General features: G+C 38.5%; 1 protein-coding gene across 2 annotated transcripts in view; it reads left to right on the plus strand.

Moving 5' to 3' along the window:
* Positions 1-15,898, plus strand: part of SLC9A9 (solute carrier family 9 member A9) — a 549,652-nt gene that overhangs the window by 272,922 nt on the left and 260,832 nt on the right. The window lies entirely within an intron of this gene.

The raw sequence follows: 15,898 nt of genomic DNA on the forward strand, positions 1-15,898 counted from the left end.
TTTCACTTCTAAGTAAATTCAGCTGCCAGTTGTCACACTAGTGGAATGTATCTCCCATATGCCAAAAACACATGTGTTTGGATATTTGTACATGAACCCTCATAGATTCCTTACACAAACGTGCTGCACAGCCCCTCTGTGCCAAGCACTATGCTAGATACTAGGGATAAAGTGACATAGGATATGACCTTGTCTTTAAGAGGTTCATTATCAAATCTGTTGATGAGGATAAGGATGTGGAATGAGCAACTAATTATCCACAGTGTGATATAGACTGTGATAGAAATATCTGTAGAGGATGTTTGGGAAGCATTCATTAGGGCATCCTCTTTAGTTAGGATTAGGAAGGTAAAGAGAGAGTTTCCAGAGACTATGTCCAATCTGAAGCTTGAAATACAAATAGAAGTCAATTAGATAATCATACGGGATCTAGTGAAGGGTGGGAAGGTAGCATGAAGAGCATTTGAAGCCGAAGTTGAGGATGGACAAAAATCTTTGAAGCAATTGATTGAAGCACTATAACTAGTTCTGTGTGCCTAGGAAATGGGATAAGGCTACAGTGAGGAATGAAACCATGGATAGAACCAGAGACCAACTTCTGAAAGGACTTCCATACCTTGCAAAGGAGTGTTTAGACTTTGTACTAAAGGTAATGGGGAGTGCCTTAACCAACAGAAATGTATTATATGAGAAATGTAGAAGTCTAAGATCAAGGTGTCAGCAGGATTAGTTCCTTTTGAAGGACTGTGAGGGAGGATCTGTTCTATTCCTCTCTCTCTTAGGTTCTGGTGGTTTTGAGCAATCTTTGGTGTTCTTTAACTTGTACACACGTCATCTTAATCTCTACCCTTCAGGTTCGCATGGCATTCTCCCTATGAGTGTGTCTGTCTCCAAATGTCCCTTTTTTATAAGGACATCAGTCATATTAGATAGAGGCCCACTCTACTCTAGTATAACCTCATTTTAACTCTACTAATTATATTTTACATGACCCTATTCCAAATAAGGTCACTTTCTGAAGTACTGGGGTTACGACTTCAACATATGAATTTTGGGGGAGGTCCCATTAAGCCCATAAAAGGAAGTCACTGAAGTGTCTGAAGCAAAATAATTTTAAGATAATTGGAGTTCCATTTTAGAAATATGACCCTGGTAGACAAGGGGAGCATGGATCAAATGGCATTTGTATCAGTTACCTTTTGCTGTGTAACAAACAACCATACAACCTAAACTCAGTGGCATCCAAAAATAACACTTATTTCTCACACATCTGCAGGATTTAAGTCTAGAGTGGGCTTGGCTGGGGCATGTGCCAGTGCCATCTGTCTGTCACTCTTCTCCTAGCAGAAAAGCAAGCCCTAAGTTGCAAGTCCATTTCAAGCCTCTGCTTGCATCACATTTTCACATCCTGTTGGCCAAAGAAAATCACACTCCTGAGCCTAAGGTCAAGAGACTGAGCAGGTCACCAGCCCACAGTGGGAGAGCACTGCAAGGTTATATGGTAAGGAGTATGGATATACAGAATAATGAAGAATGGGACTAAAGGATTGCAATTGACCCCAAAATGCAAATGGAGGCAGAGAATCTTCTATAATAAGCCCAACAATGCTGAAGATATTTAATGTGATTTAGGGATGGTAGGGGTAGAGAAAGCCAAAGGGACATCTGAGCAAAATCTATGATTGGCCAGGAATTCCTAAATAGTTTTTGAAGACTTACCTCCAAGCTCTCTAAAATGGTTATTAGTTTCCTCTCTCTCTCTTTGTCATGTCCCAAGCTCAGCGGGCCCTGACCCTACCTCCCATCTACCCAGGGAATCTATAAGGTCACCCTTCCCCCTCTGACCATCAGAGGAATCATAAAGTTGTAATTATAGATATTTTAAGGAAACATTTTTAAAAATGAAAAAAAAAAAAAGTGATACCAAACCTAGAAACCTCCAATATAGGATCCTTTTAATTATGGAGACTATAGTATTCTCTAGGGTTTAAGGGGAAATGTCTTGGGCTGGTTTTTCCTGGCCTTGTCTGGTTCTCTGAGCATTTGTATTCTGGGGAACTGAACTCTGGTTAGGGACTTGCACTTTTAAGTCACGCTATCTAGACTGCTCAGCAGAACTTCAAAGATAACTCATCTCATGGCAAGACAGCAACCTAGCACCTAGGGGAGACAAAGCCAAAATCAGTGCCCCAGAGCCTTCTATTCTCCTCTCAATGACTTGACAAGCACTACCTAATGGACTGCCAGCATCCGTTTTTATAGTGCTCTCTTTTAAGGAAGGAGATTTCTACTAGTTCATTGTTTAACATCCAGGTAATTGTATCCCTCCATCTTTGTTTCCCCCCTTACCTTCTTTCCTGGGTGCCTAATTCATAGTAGGAGCTTAATGAATGCCTTCCCTTCCCTTCTCATACCTTTCTTCATTTCTTTTCTCTCAGGATTTGTCATTTTTCTATTTATTTTTCTCTCATAATATATGTATATCTCGCATATGTACATATTTATACACATATGCATACCTCCATGCCCATATTTTCTGCCCTAGTGTAGAGTCTGAGGTCACCACTTTGAAAGAAATGAGATCCAGCCCTTTAATTAACTTCGCAGATAAGAGGTTCATGGCCACATCTGTACCAGTGTAGCAAGCAAAGTTCAAACTCCGTGTGGGAAATCAATTACAAATTATAAGGAAAGGCTGAAGCAGGTATTACAGAGGTTGCCACTATGTCCTCTCTGAAACCGGGAAAGATTTGGAAAGTATTATATGATAATACACGGTTATAGAGAATAGTATCTTCCTCTGTACCTCCCCACACTGTGTTCACTGTCAGTGAGGAAAGTAGAAGTTACACATGTTCTGTGCCTCTGTCCCCAGAACCGTTTAATGGAAACAAAGGAAGTCAATTAGTGAAGTCTAGGGACAATCTATGAAAATCAACTTTGTATTATAAAATGCAAAGGTGATATGGTTTATAAAGAAATTGTATTCATGGACTGTGCCTATATCAGCTAATCAAAGAGCTACTACATCTGGATACAAAGACTTTTGAGAATTATATATCCTTTATAGCTTCAAGAATTAGAGTGTCTTTTTAAAATTTCATTTTCACTTTAAAATAGGTTTTGTGAATTGATTTTCACTCCGCCCTATGAAAATACACGTAACATCACTATATGTTAGGCACAAAGCAGCATAATAGAGACACTTGGGTGCTGTTACTTACCGCAAGGATTTATATTTTGATAGCAAATCATTCTATTAAAGAGTATACGAACATGTGCAGCAATCCCTTTCCCTAGACTTGCAGTGATTTGCTTCCTTTAGGGTATGCACACCTAGCCCTAGAAATAGACAAATTCTGTAAGCCCTGACTCTTGCCTGAGAAACTGAACACTCCTAGAGGTACTCAAGATGGACATCAGCATGTAGCAGTCTGTGAGCCTAGAGGTCTCACCCTGAACTACCCAGAAGACTGCATACAGACCCCATGATATTACTCACACAGATCCCAGCTTGCTTCCCAATCCTCTCCTCCTTCATACCCTCACTTGCTAAGCAGGCCTAGAAGCTGATAATCTGGGCCAAACTCCAGGGTGTTTCCAGAGCTATCTTTACCTTGCCTGAGGCTAACTTTCAAAACTAGAATGTCTCCTTTCCTTCCTACAGTTACCACCCAAAAATTATTTTCAACAGATACACATGAGCCTATATTAATTTAAATAATCAACATGCATTATGCATTAACATGTATGTAGTACTTATTTCATTTACTTTCTACTTACTTTTCTACCTAAGAAGTAGCTCTCCTTATTATCACCACTTACCTTCATTCATTTAACTAATATTTTTTGAGAGCCTATTTTGTGCCAGTCACTGTTCAAGGTGCTGGGGTATAAAGAGTGAACAAAAGAGAATTTCTTCTAGTAACGGATATTTTTTTGTAATCAAAATAAGTATGCTAAATATATAGTGTGTTTATGGCAAGTCATAAGGCCAATAATAAAGCAGAGAAGGGAGTTAGGAGTGTATGTATGGGGAGGGAGGGTTGCAATTTTAGATGGGGTAGTCAGGGAAGGTCTCAATAAGAAAGTGATACTTGAAAGAAGTAAAAGAGAGAGTTATGTGGACATTTGGAGGAGAGCTGTCCAGAAATTGAGAACAACAGATACAGAGGCCACCTGAGGCAAAATGACAAATGTGGCTGAGGTAAAGTGGACCAGGGGAGAATATGACAGACAGTATCAAGGCAGTGACAGGAATAGGTCATGGAGAGCCTAAACCAGGAGAGGAAACACTGGAGGCTTTTAAGTAAAGGCATAGCATAATATGATTTAAATTTTAAAGAATGGCGGTGTCATTTATTAGTTAAGGAGCACTGTAAGACAGAAGGTTTGAGGGACAATTCGAACAGAGTATTGACTTGCTACATTTGAGATGTGTATTAGTCAATAAAATGGAGCTGTCGAGTAGCTTGTTGGACATAGAATTCTGGAGTTCAGGAGAGAGGTCAAGGTGAGAAGTATGATTTTGGATGTCATCAGCATACAGATGATATTAAAAACATGAAACTAGATGAGATGTCTAAGAAAGTAATGGGGAGAGATCCAGAAACCAAGCCTTGAGGCATTCCAATGGTGAGACGTTGGGAACAAGCAAAGGAGGTTGAGAGATAGTAACCAGTAAGGAGAAGGAAAATAAAGGAAATATGGTATTCTGGAACTCAAATGACAAAAGTGTCTCAAAGAGGAGCATGATGAATTGTGCCAGATTCTGCTGAATGGTCAAGTAAAATAAAGAGCATGAACATCATTGATGACATTGATAACAGCCATATTGGTGGAGTGTCAGGGTAAACACCTAATTATAATAGGTTTAAGAGAGCCTGGAAGAAAAGAAACTGGAAACTGCATTTATGGACACGTCTTTCAAAGGAGTTTTGCTGGGAGCAGGGAAATGAGATGCTAGCTGGAGGGAGAACTGATGCCAAAAGAAAAGCCTTTTTATTTTTAAGGTGGAAAAATAGTAGTACTTTTGTATGCTGATAGGAATAACGCAGAAAAGAGAAGACTGTGTTAGAGGGTTTGCCAAAACTTATTAAGTGGCAGAGGCAAATTTTGAACTTAGATCTTTTGACTTTGTAGTTCAAATTATTTTGCCTGTTAGTAAATATTTTTTTCTCCTTCAAAGATTTTATTTATTTATTTGAGAGACAAAGAGGGAGGGAGAGGGCACATGAGCAGGGGGAAGGGCAGAGGGAGAGGGAGAAGCAGGCAGCCCAATATGCGACTCAATCCTAGGACCTTGGGGTTCATGATCCCAAGACCCTGGGGTTCATGACCCAAGCCAAAGGCAGACACTTAACTGACTGAGCCACTCAGGCACCCCAGGATATTCTTTGATTAATAGATGCAATAGCAGCAATTGTGGGGCTTAGCGTCATTTATTCAGTAAACCTTGAATGAATGGATGGATGGATGGATGGATGAATGAATGAATGAATGAATGTTTGGTGATCTCTATTATACTTTCAGGTAATTAAGGTTATGAATCATTTATCTTATATTTAATTCTATAATCTTTGAAAATCTAGCAATTTTAGTACATTTTAATTTTTTTACTAAAGTACAGGTTGGGGCTGACATGGATATTTTCATGCATTTATTTTTGAAAGCCAGATTCTTCATCTAGCATTTATGAGCAAACAATGGCATCTTCATTATAGCACATTCTTTCCAGATGCTTATTTTATTTCCATATGATATTTTGGGTGTTTATCACCATTGAATGGAAAGGCAGCAATGCAAATCCAAATTTATATTTCCAATAAAAAAATGGTGCCAAATTGGATGTGTTGTGGATGACTTTGTAAGAAAACTCAAGAAAAAGATCTAGAATGTGAGAGAGGTCAGATGGAAAGAAGACTGAGAGTCTAGAATGCTGGAGTTTGCCCCTCATGTCTATGACTAATGGTAGAGGCCTTGGATAATTAATTTAATACCTGTGAGGTTCTGTTTTCTAATTTGTAAAATGAATGATTGACCTATATGACCAGGTTTTGAGGATCATGCTCTAAACCTAATATCCTGTGACTTGATGAAGAGCATAAGATATGCATCTGGTTCCTTCTCCCAGACTAGGATTGGGCAGAGATCATTTGTTTACAGACTGCAATACATGAAGATGAGAGGAGGGATCAGAATTTGTCATTGATCTTGAGGACAAATCATTGGGTAGACCATGTTTAATAAATTGTCAAATCAAATCTGAGAACGAAGTGATCAAAAACCAAAGTCCCTGGTTCATCCTGGAGTGAAAACTTTCATTGAGGGCTGGGTATTTCTTCTGGAAATCTCTCTGTTCCTGAGTGGTTGTAATGGCTTTTTCTAGGACTGTCTGTATCCCTGAGGTGGAGAGTATGAGCTTATATTGCTCCCATTGAGTCTCAAAATCTGACTGAAGGGCTTTCCAGCTTTTCAATTCAAGCATGGACTGATGGTGGACTAAGCACCACATGATTGTGTGGCAGACATCATGCTAGAAGCCAGAGAGACAAAGACAAATAAAAGACCCAATTCTCATCCTTAGGAGTTCCTGATATAACAGGGGACACACACTTGCACATGCACACATGTGCACACACATGTATATACACATGTTAGCACACACATACACAGACAATAAGCCCACGTGACAAATGTTAACACAGAGGGATGTGCAACATGTCATGGGAACCAGAGGACTGAATTGCTTCTGGAAGGCAAAGTGTTCATGGGAAACTGATTGTGGGTTGGATGTTTAGATAATTAGAAGATTTTCATGCAGATTTCATGGGGGAGGGAAGCAAAGAGAAAAAGAGTAGGCAAACGCATAAAACTAAGGAAGAGCTTGACAAGTCCCAGAGACAGAGGTAGTACACTGTGACTGCGGTAGCCTTGGGGAAGTAGGTTGGAGTGTGTTGAGGCCGCTGGTATAGGCTGGGGAGCAGAAAGGGAAGGGTGTGGTAGAGAGCTGAGAATAAAATGGAGAGGTGATTTCAGGCAGACCTTTAGTGTCTCACTGTGCTACGTTTAGGAGAACTGTATCTTATAAGGCTAGTAACTGCTTAAGGCTTTTAGGCATAGAGATGATGATAATAATCAGATTTGTGCCCTACAAAGATAATGAAGATAGTATCATGGAAGAAATGACATCAATCTATGACATCCCTCTCACTGCTCACCACACTTCCTGTTGATAAACTACTTATATATGTAACATCTAAATTTATCTTAACCTTCTGTACTTCTAGATATATTTTTGTCCTAACTTCTTCAGATATTGTGGTCTATATGAAAAGTTATGGAAATTTACCATGTGATTTTGCCTCATACTTAGGAGTTCATTAAATACTTGCTGAATTAATAAATGAATGAATGAATGAATGAATGATGACCATTAACATTCTAAGACAAAAAATAGAGGGGAAACAATATATGCTAATTAATGGTTTTATTTCATTCTGATATGATGCATTAATTTAAATGTAATGAGTTGGATGCATAAAGCAAATGTCTAGGATATTGGAAGAAAGATATTGGAAGAAAGATCAAGTACAATTCCATTACTTGTGTGAGTTTCCTGCAGTGTGCCTCCACCTTATTGATTTGCATTACAGTGGTTTTTGATTATGGTTTTGTGCAATTTTTCTCCGTCACTTTTAACAAAAGCAGGCACGTTCCATCCCAGTTACCTGTTCCAAGGCACAGTGGAGAGAAAGAGAGAGAGAATGTCATGGGCAACAATGCCTCTGCTTCCCTGGCTTCTGAGAAATAAGATCAAAGATATCTTCATAAAGCATAGAATTGCCTTTTTTATTTTTTTACTCTAATTACATTTCTTTTGTCAAGATTTCTACCACTTTTCTTCTTCCCTTCATTCAAAGTACCTTTAAAAATGCCATCCTAGAAGGGTTGAATTTATAAATGATGGCAAAGTGTTTAAATTTCTCCTTAGCTAAGCTGGTGATTCTTTTCAATGAAACTCATTATATTGTATAAAGGACATTTAGTAGTTCAGCTAATAAGTGTTCTTTTTAAAATGCTAATGAGAGTGGAGCTCCCACATCATGGCAGGAGTACACTGTACTTTCAGTGCCCAGAAAGAATTATTGTCTGTGAACCCTTAGTTAAGAAGCTTTACTCCACAACCAGCGTGCATTATGCTAGGGGTCACACATGACGATTTGGCGCCCTCAGTGGTGGGTACCTCCTATATGCTGGGTACTGAGGAAAGCTAAGTAAGACATGAACTGTGCTTTCCCTTAAAAATCTTCCATGTAAATATTTTTCTTTGATAAAGCTATAATTGTACTATAACTTCTCAATTAAATCTTAGCTACTCTTTTAACCACACATCTGTTTGTTTACCATAGTATATAATTGCAGTTGAATTTTTTAAGTCATAAAATCCAAGAAGTTTAGGGGTGCATGGGTGGCTCAGGTGATTAAACATTCCACTCTTGAGTTCAGCTCAGGTCATGATTTCAGGGTCGTGAGATCAAACCCCAAGTTGGGCTCCAGTCTGTGCATGGAGCCTGTGTAAGATTCTCTCTGCTCCCTCCAACCTTCACCCCCACGCACGTGTGCTCTCTAAAAAAAATAATAATAAAATAAAATAAAAAATCCAAGAAGTTCAGAGTGAGGTGGGACTACAAAGATAAGCTTTTAAACCCAGAACTGTATTGGAGGAAACTGAATCCCAAGGAAGATCAATGACTTGGAGGGGTAAAGTCAGCTCTCCAATCCAGGGACCAAACTAGCCATAAATCAGTGCTCAAGGAATATGCATTGTAAGCTAAAAATACCTAGCACCTACCTCTAAAAGCAGCCTTTGGTGTATTAGTTATCTGTTGCTGTGTAACAAATTACCCCAAAACATAGAAGCTTAAAACAACAAATTTTTATTATTTCATACAATTTTGAGGGCCCTGAGTCCAGGAGCATCAGGTTAGCTGTGTAGTTCTAGCTCGCAGTCTCTCATGATATTGTAGACAAGCTGTTGGCCAAGGCTGAATCATCTGAAGACATGAGTGGGCCTGGAGGACCCACTACAAGATGGCTTACTCACACAGCTGTCGATAGACGGTTTCAATTCTTCACCATGTTTCATTCATAGAGCTAGCTACTTGAGTGTTCTCCATGATATGAAAGCTTACTTTCCCTCAGAGCAACTGAAACCAGAGAGAGGAGAGGAAGAGAGAGAGAGCAAGAAGAGAGTAGAAATGCCTTTTCTTAACTACCCTCTGAAGTCTCACACTGTCACTTCTACCATAATCTCTTTGTTAGAAACAAGTCACTAAGACCAGTCCACACTTGAGGGGAGGGGAATTAAGCTTCACCTCTTGAAGGGAGGTGTATCAAAGAATTGTGGACATATTTTTAAACTACCATGATGCTTGATGATATTTTTGGAAGCAATTTTTTGATAATGGTTTCAATTTCTTACATGGTTGAATGTTCAGATTTTCTACTACTTCAGTGAACTTTACTTTCCTAGTAAGCCATCTATTCTCTCCTGATTTTCAAAAATGTTAATAACAATTGTTGGACTCTTTATTGTGTAAGGCACTATATGTCTCATTAAATTATCCCAATTAATATTCACTGAAAGATCCATGAGGTAAATACCACTATTAATCACGTTTTGCAAAGGATAGAGTTGTGCATCATAACCCACTATTATTTTTCAATATTGTTTTAGTACATTTGATTATATACCTTTCCTACAGAAAATGATGTGTATGTATTCTCCCCCTTTTTTAACCTATGAAACTGCATATTATACCAGTCATTTTAAGAAACAGCTCTTGGATTTACTTATCCATTCCACTACTATTTCCTCTCATTCATTCTTCTCTACTTTATCACTATTATTGTCCTTCCTCTACTTGGGCTTCACTTTTTCTTCTCTCTTTCCTTTAATAGAGGATAATGAGCCCAAGTAACTTTTTCCCTGCTGACCACCACTCCCTTTGCTCTTTTTCTCCGTTCTCAGCTTTAACACTGGCCTCAAAGGGCCTTAATAGGTAGAACCAAGAAAGTCTTTTCATTTTCCACCCAAGTATTGGTATTATCCCTTCTTCTATTCTATTCACCTCTGTATCTTATGACAGATATTTTATTCCATTTTGCCACTGTTGGTTTTCTTTTTTTTCAAAATTCATCAGTATTCCATGCAGCTAAGAGTAATTGAATATTAGTTGTTTTCTTCTGCTTCTTCATCGCCATTGTAAAAGCTCTGTATTAGAGTCACCTACCAGGACTATCTTTACCTCTACCCAATAGAGAATATCTTTGTGGCTCACATTACTTCACCTTTAAATTTCTTGCCAACAGGATTTCAAAGACTTGTCTTACTTTTTGTCTTTCTTATCTTCCAAAACTCCAAGAAAGTATACTTATTTCGTTTAGCTTTTTCTAAAATTTAATTTTCTTTATTATATTTTCTCCAAAATAATGGCTTTGTAATCTTTTTCGCTATGTAGAGCCTCCGCCCCTCAGAGAGATGATCCTCTATCTCCCTCTTGCTCTCATTCTCGCTCTTTGTCTCACTTTTCTTCTCTCCTTCTTTCGCCTTTAGAAAACAAAACAAAATATCATCATTAATACTTGAATATCAACATATAAATATACATTATCCATGTCCTTCTATACATGGGTCTGATGCAGTGCGTAATGGAAAATTTTATCTAAATAAAAGATTGACTAGCTTGGTCCTTGCTTTAATGACATTCAAGACAGATGGTTGCTCATTATTACCTTAAAATTTCTAAGGTTGGCAATGGCATAACCCCCTTGAATAGCCAATTATAGTTTTATTACCCTGCTTGATAAATGCAGGTATGAAGGGCTTCAGTCTCATAATGGCATTTTGGGATGATAAATGGAAATTACTGTAATTTTTCTACTCATTTTAATTAAATTTTATTGATGCAGCACAGAAAACATCAAGGCTGAATACATGTGCTAGAGTGTGTATTTGTTAAAGAATGTTACCAAATTTAAGGATGCCATTTCCCTGATGGTCTTAAAAGATGCAGCAAATGGATTTAATAAAATGTTAAGTCTTTGTGCAATTCCTTCAGAAGAGAAATTGAATTGCTTCTGGAGACAACAGCTCAAAAATCCAAAGAATTCCATCACTGGAGATATGATAGAGAACCCTGATTAAAGTACCTGAAAGGGAAATCTAATAAATGAGAATAAGAATTTGGTTTTAGGAAAGTCACTTAACACAATTGTTCTGGGTTACATTGAGAAAGAACTTCGTTGGAATCAGCAGTGATTGATCTGTTCTTAAGGGAGAAGAGAATGTCCTTTATAATGGACCTGATTTAGCAGTGAAGATCCAAGTAACAAGCTATTTCTGATATATTTTTCCATTGGTTCCAAGCTGTTAAAAAATTATGCTTGAAGACTTTTTTCTTTGCCTCGCTCCATTCAAATTAAAGTTTCAAGGACAAATTAGAGGGGCAAAGATATCTGATCAAAAATAAAGGAATTATTCTGTTAGGAAAGAATGTCTAATCTCTTCTCAGTCACTGTAGGTAACTGGATTTGCACAACTCTTCTCTTCCCCAGACATCTGTGAAAATGTGGTCATTGGGACCCAGATCTGGAGAAAGGGCTATTTTTGGTTCTAGGACTATGACTTCATACCTTAGGACCTGTCATCCTCCATCTTGCTTTTCCTTTCTAAATATGCTGTTCTGATGGTAGCATAGGGGTCCACAACACAGGGCCAAGGTAGAAGATCTCTTGACCAACTAGAAACAGAGAGACAGAGATTGGGTTGCAGCTAGCACATGGGATGAGAACCAGCAAGTTTTAGAATTCTGAGTTCTGACATAGCAGGTTTCTGGACAGTGAATGTAAAGTTCTGTGAGTAGCCCCCAGGGTCTTCCCTAGGACCACAAAGCAAACGTACAGCTTAACTTTTTATGTCCTTATGCAGGTGTTCTCAAATGGTGGTCTGCAGGCTGGTGTTGTAATGATTCAGTTTTAGGACACTGCCTGTACTCCTTTCTGGCATAAATTAATAATTTACACTGCCTTCTTAGGGAAAACACCACCATTCTTCCCTTCATGCTGATTTATTGTTTGGTTTGGGGTTTGCTTTTATAAACCAAGTTGGGACAGGTGGTCTATAGGAGTCTTTTGCTTCATCCAAGTATATTAGAGACTAAAAAAGTTTGAGACCATCTAACCTTCCAGGGAAAAGTAGTCTGATTTTAAGGGAACCTTTCTTCCTCATTTGGCCCTACTGAATGTTTCATGTAATGGTTGAACTATTGCCAGGACTCAGATATAAGGGCCTGTGGAATAAGGCAACAACATTCTTTGAGGGCGTTCCCTATGTTCTAGGCAGAAAACACTTTATTAAAGGCTGCAGAATGTTTTAGGCACTAACACAGGTGTCTATCCCTAATTTCTGATTTGCCCAAGGTTCAGGCAACCCAAGGGAATGAACTTGAATTTTATCTGTAATTGGCATTTAGGTACATGGTGATATATGTGTGAGGAAAGTGTTAATGAAAGAAGCTAGACATAGAAATAAGTAAACACTTAATAGAGAAATTCCTATAAATGGAAGGGCATCTGGTACATCCTGAGGATCAGCATCATCTTGTGGAACCCTGAGAGAATAAACATGGCCCTCTCGACCCACTTACTTGCTGGCATGCCTGCACTCTTGAGGGGAAGAGCACTAGTGGTAAAATGGGGGTGGCAGCATTGTTTCAATAATGGGACCTTCCTCTTTATCCAGAATGTTGAGTGGTAAACTTGAAATAATTTAAGCCGGTATCCAAGTAACTCTACTAGACCATCTCTAAAAGAACTGGGCACAAGAAATGAAGTCTCTCCCCTGGAGAGAGAAATAAGTGGCAGAAACCAGGAGTCAGGCAGGAATAGAGCTTAAGGTGCCAGTGGCAGGTGCCCCAAGGAGTGAATGGCAGATGGCAGGTGGCTGCAGTGTGGGCAGCACTGAAGAGCATGGTCAGCAGCTTGGAATAAAGCGAGAATAGGTTAGTGTGAGGCAGGGTTGCCATGGTTTAGCAGAGCAACCATATGGGCAGCCAGAGCTGAGACATGGTAAGCTCTGACTCTGAATCATATGTATCACTCCCGCTCCCTCCTGTTGGAAGCTCCCGGAGCAGTTATTCTCAACTCTTGGTGCTTATCAAAATCACTGAGGAGATTTCAAAAATCCCAGATGCCTGAGCCCCAGGGGTTTTGACTTATTTATTTTGTGTTGGAGCCTGGGCTACAGTATTTTAAAAATTTTACCTAAGTGATTCTAACGAATGGCCAAAGTTGAGAGCCTAGAAAGACCTGTCATTTGACAGGTGGGGGTTTTGATCCGACAGACACTGTCCAAGTGACTTCATGTGGGAACCACACACTGGTGGGCTTCGCACACTGATCCAATCAGGCAGAACACTAGAGTCACCCAGGAAGTTGTCAAAAGCATGATGCCTGGTGCCTCCCCCAGGGAGTATGATTTAACCTGCGTGGGGTGCGGCCTGGGCAGCAGAAATTTTCAAAGCTCCTTGGCTGGTTCTAATGTGCAGCCACACTTGAGGGGACATTAAAGTCACTTGTAAGGCTCCCCTTTGGAATTCTCATAAATATTTAAGAGAAAAGGAAACTCTGGAAGGGATTTTATATTCTGTGTTAGTAGGTGGAAGCTTAGAGACATTAAAATTTGGATGTTTGTATAAATAACTTTATATTTGCAGGCAGGATGTTTTGGAGACATTACCCAAATAAGTATTTCCACAATTCATAGATCTGGGTAGGCAGTCACACTGCCCAAATCAAAAAGGCCAATTGACAGACCCTCTTATAGGGTGACTTGCTCACCTATCTGAAGCAAACAAATGGAGGTTTCACTTTAAAATTCAGATTCATTACAATAATCACAACATGTAAAACTGTTATACTACATAAAAAATAGGACTTCAACTGGAATGAGTTAGGGGTATCTACTTTCACTTCTTTAATCTTTAACTTAGTAGAAAGCAGATTTGAATAATTTTTATTGAATACCAAATAGCTGCCAGTCTAAAGCAATTTGGTGAAAATTAGTATGTTTAATCTTCATGACAACAACTGGTAAGTTAGGTCTCATTAGCAGTCTTTTACTGAGGAGTAAACTAGGACACAGGGGGGGTAAGTAATTTACCTGGGATCACACAGCAAATAGGTATAGATGGGGAAAATGGGACTGGAACAAATTTCAAATGCAGTTCTTTTCCCACCTCTCCAAACTGCCTTTCTTCTATCTCTAGTGTGACTTAAAAGTATCCCACACCTTAACTCTCATTTGCCAGTTTCAGTTTCATGTGACAATTTTTATGTGATGAATTTCATGAAATACATTTGGAAAGTTGCCAAGTGTGGGATCTATATGAATCTAGACTTACATACACTATCCTCTACTATAGATTCTAGGAAAGAGAAGTTTTTCCCACTTCCTCTCCACCTAAAACTATTTGGAGCCCCAATAAATAATATCTCCTTAGAGTCAACACTCTTGAGGCTTAAGAGACTACAATCAAATCTCTAACTTTATCAGCTGAGGAGGTGTGTTTCTTAAATGTCAGCGATTCTAATTAGTGTACTCTACCAAGTATGAATTAGGAGAAAATTTGCCATGTCTGTTTCTCAGAAGCTATGGCTAAGGTACACATTGATAATTTTTCAGACCTGTGCAAAAGAAAAGTGAAATATTTTCTACATAATAAATGTGTAAAGAAGAATCAAATGTGTGTTTAAAGTTATAATCTATGTGCAAATACTACAGGTTTGTGTTAGAAATTTTAGATTCTTTAACATTCTCAAGAACTTTCAACTTAGAACACCTCATTCTACTCACTGAATCCCTTCCCAAAGAACACATTTGTATCAAAAATTGTAAGTACTTCAAAAGCTCATATCACTACAAGGAACATATTCAACTACTTAGAAATACAGAAAACCCTATATCCAAAAGCATATGTTAATACTTAATTTTAAGCAAGAAATGCAATGTTTTTCAGAGTTAAGCAAAAACAAACAAAAAAGTATGTAAATTCATTGACAGTGTTCAATTGGACATGCAAATATTACCATCCAAATATCACTGGCAGAAAGTGATAGAATTGAACCCGACTCCAAGTTTCTGCTTTTAAAATGAATCTTTTTGTTCAGAAACAATATGTACTCATGGATTTTGTGATCTAGAAAGTATTTCCATGACAGAACGCTTAAGTATTTTAAACTGTCTTTAAGAATTGCTTCAGTCTGTATGTTCATCATCAATAGCTTAATTTTGCTTTGGCATATATATATACATATATATACCTATGCCTTCTCAGCATTGCAAGTGTCTTTTCTAAATGTTTTCCTTGGGTATGATTTATCATTACAACGTAAGTGGTAACCTATGGGAGTTAGGCTTCAGATCTTCTTTTATATGAGAGATGGTTTCACTTCTATTGTTCACCCAAATATTCTAAAGATTTATGCAATCAAAGTTAATTTTTTTTATCACTTTTTAGAAAGACCTCAATTAGGGGTGCCTGGGTGGCCCAGTCGGCTAAGTGACCAACTCCTGATTTTGGCTCAGGTCATGATCTCAGAGTCATGAGATCGAGCTCCACATAGGGTTTTGCACTGGGAGTGGAGCCTGCTCAAAATTCTCTCCCTCTTTCTCCCTTTGCCCCTCCCCGCCCTGAGCTAGCATGCATGCTCTTTCTCTAAAAAGAAAGAAAGAAAAGAAAAAGAAAAAGAAGAAGAAGGTCTCAATCTAGGAATTCTATTTCAACAGAAAATGCTTGATTTTAAATTACATCAGAAGCTTCAGCTTATACCAGGG

Source organism: Ursus arctos, unplaced genomic scaffold (assembly GCF_023065955.2).
Source record: "Ursus arctos isolate Adak ecotype North America unplaced genomic scaffold, UrsArc2.0 scaffold_20, whole genome shotgun sequence".
Classification (NCBI taxonomy): Eukaryota; Metazoa; Chordata; class Mammalia; order Carnivora; family Ursidae; genus Ursus; species Ursus arctos.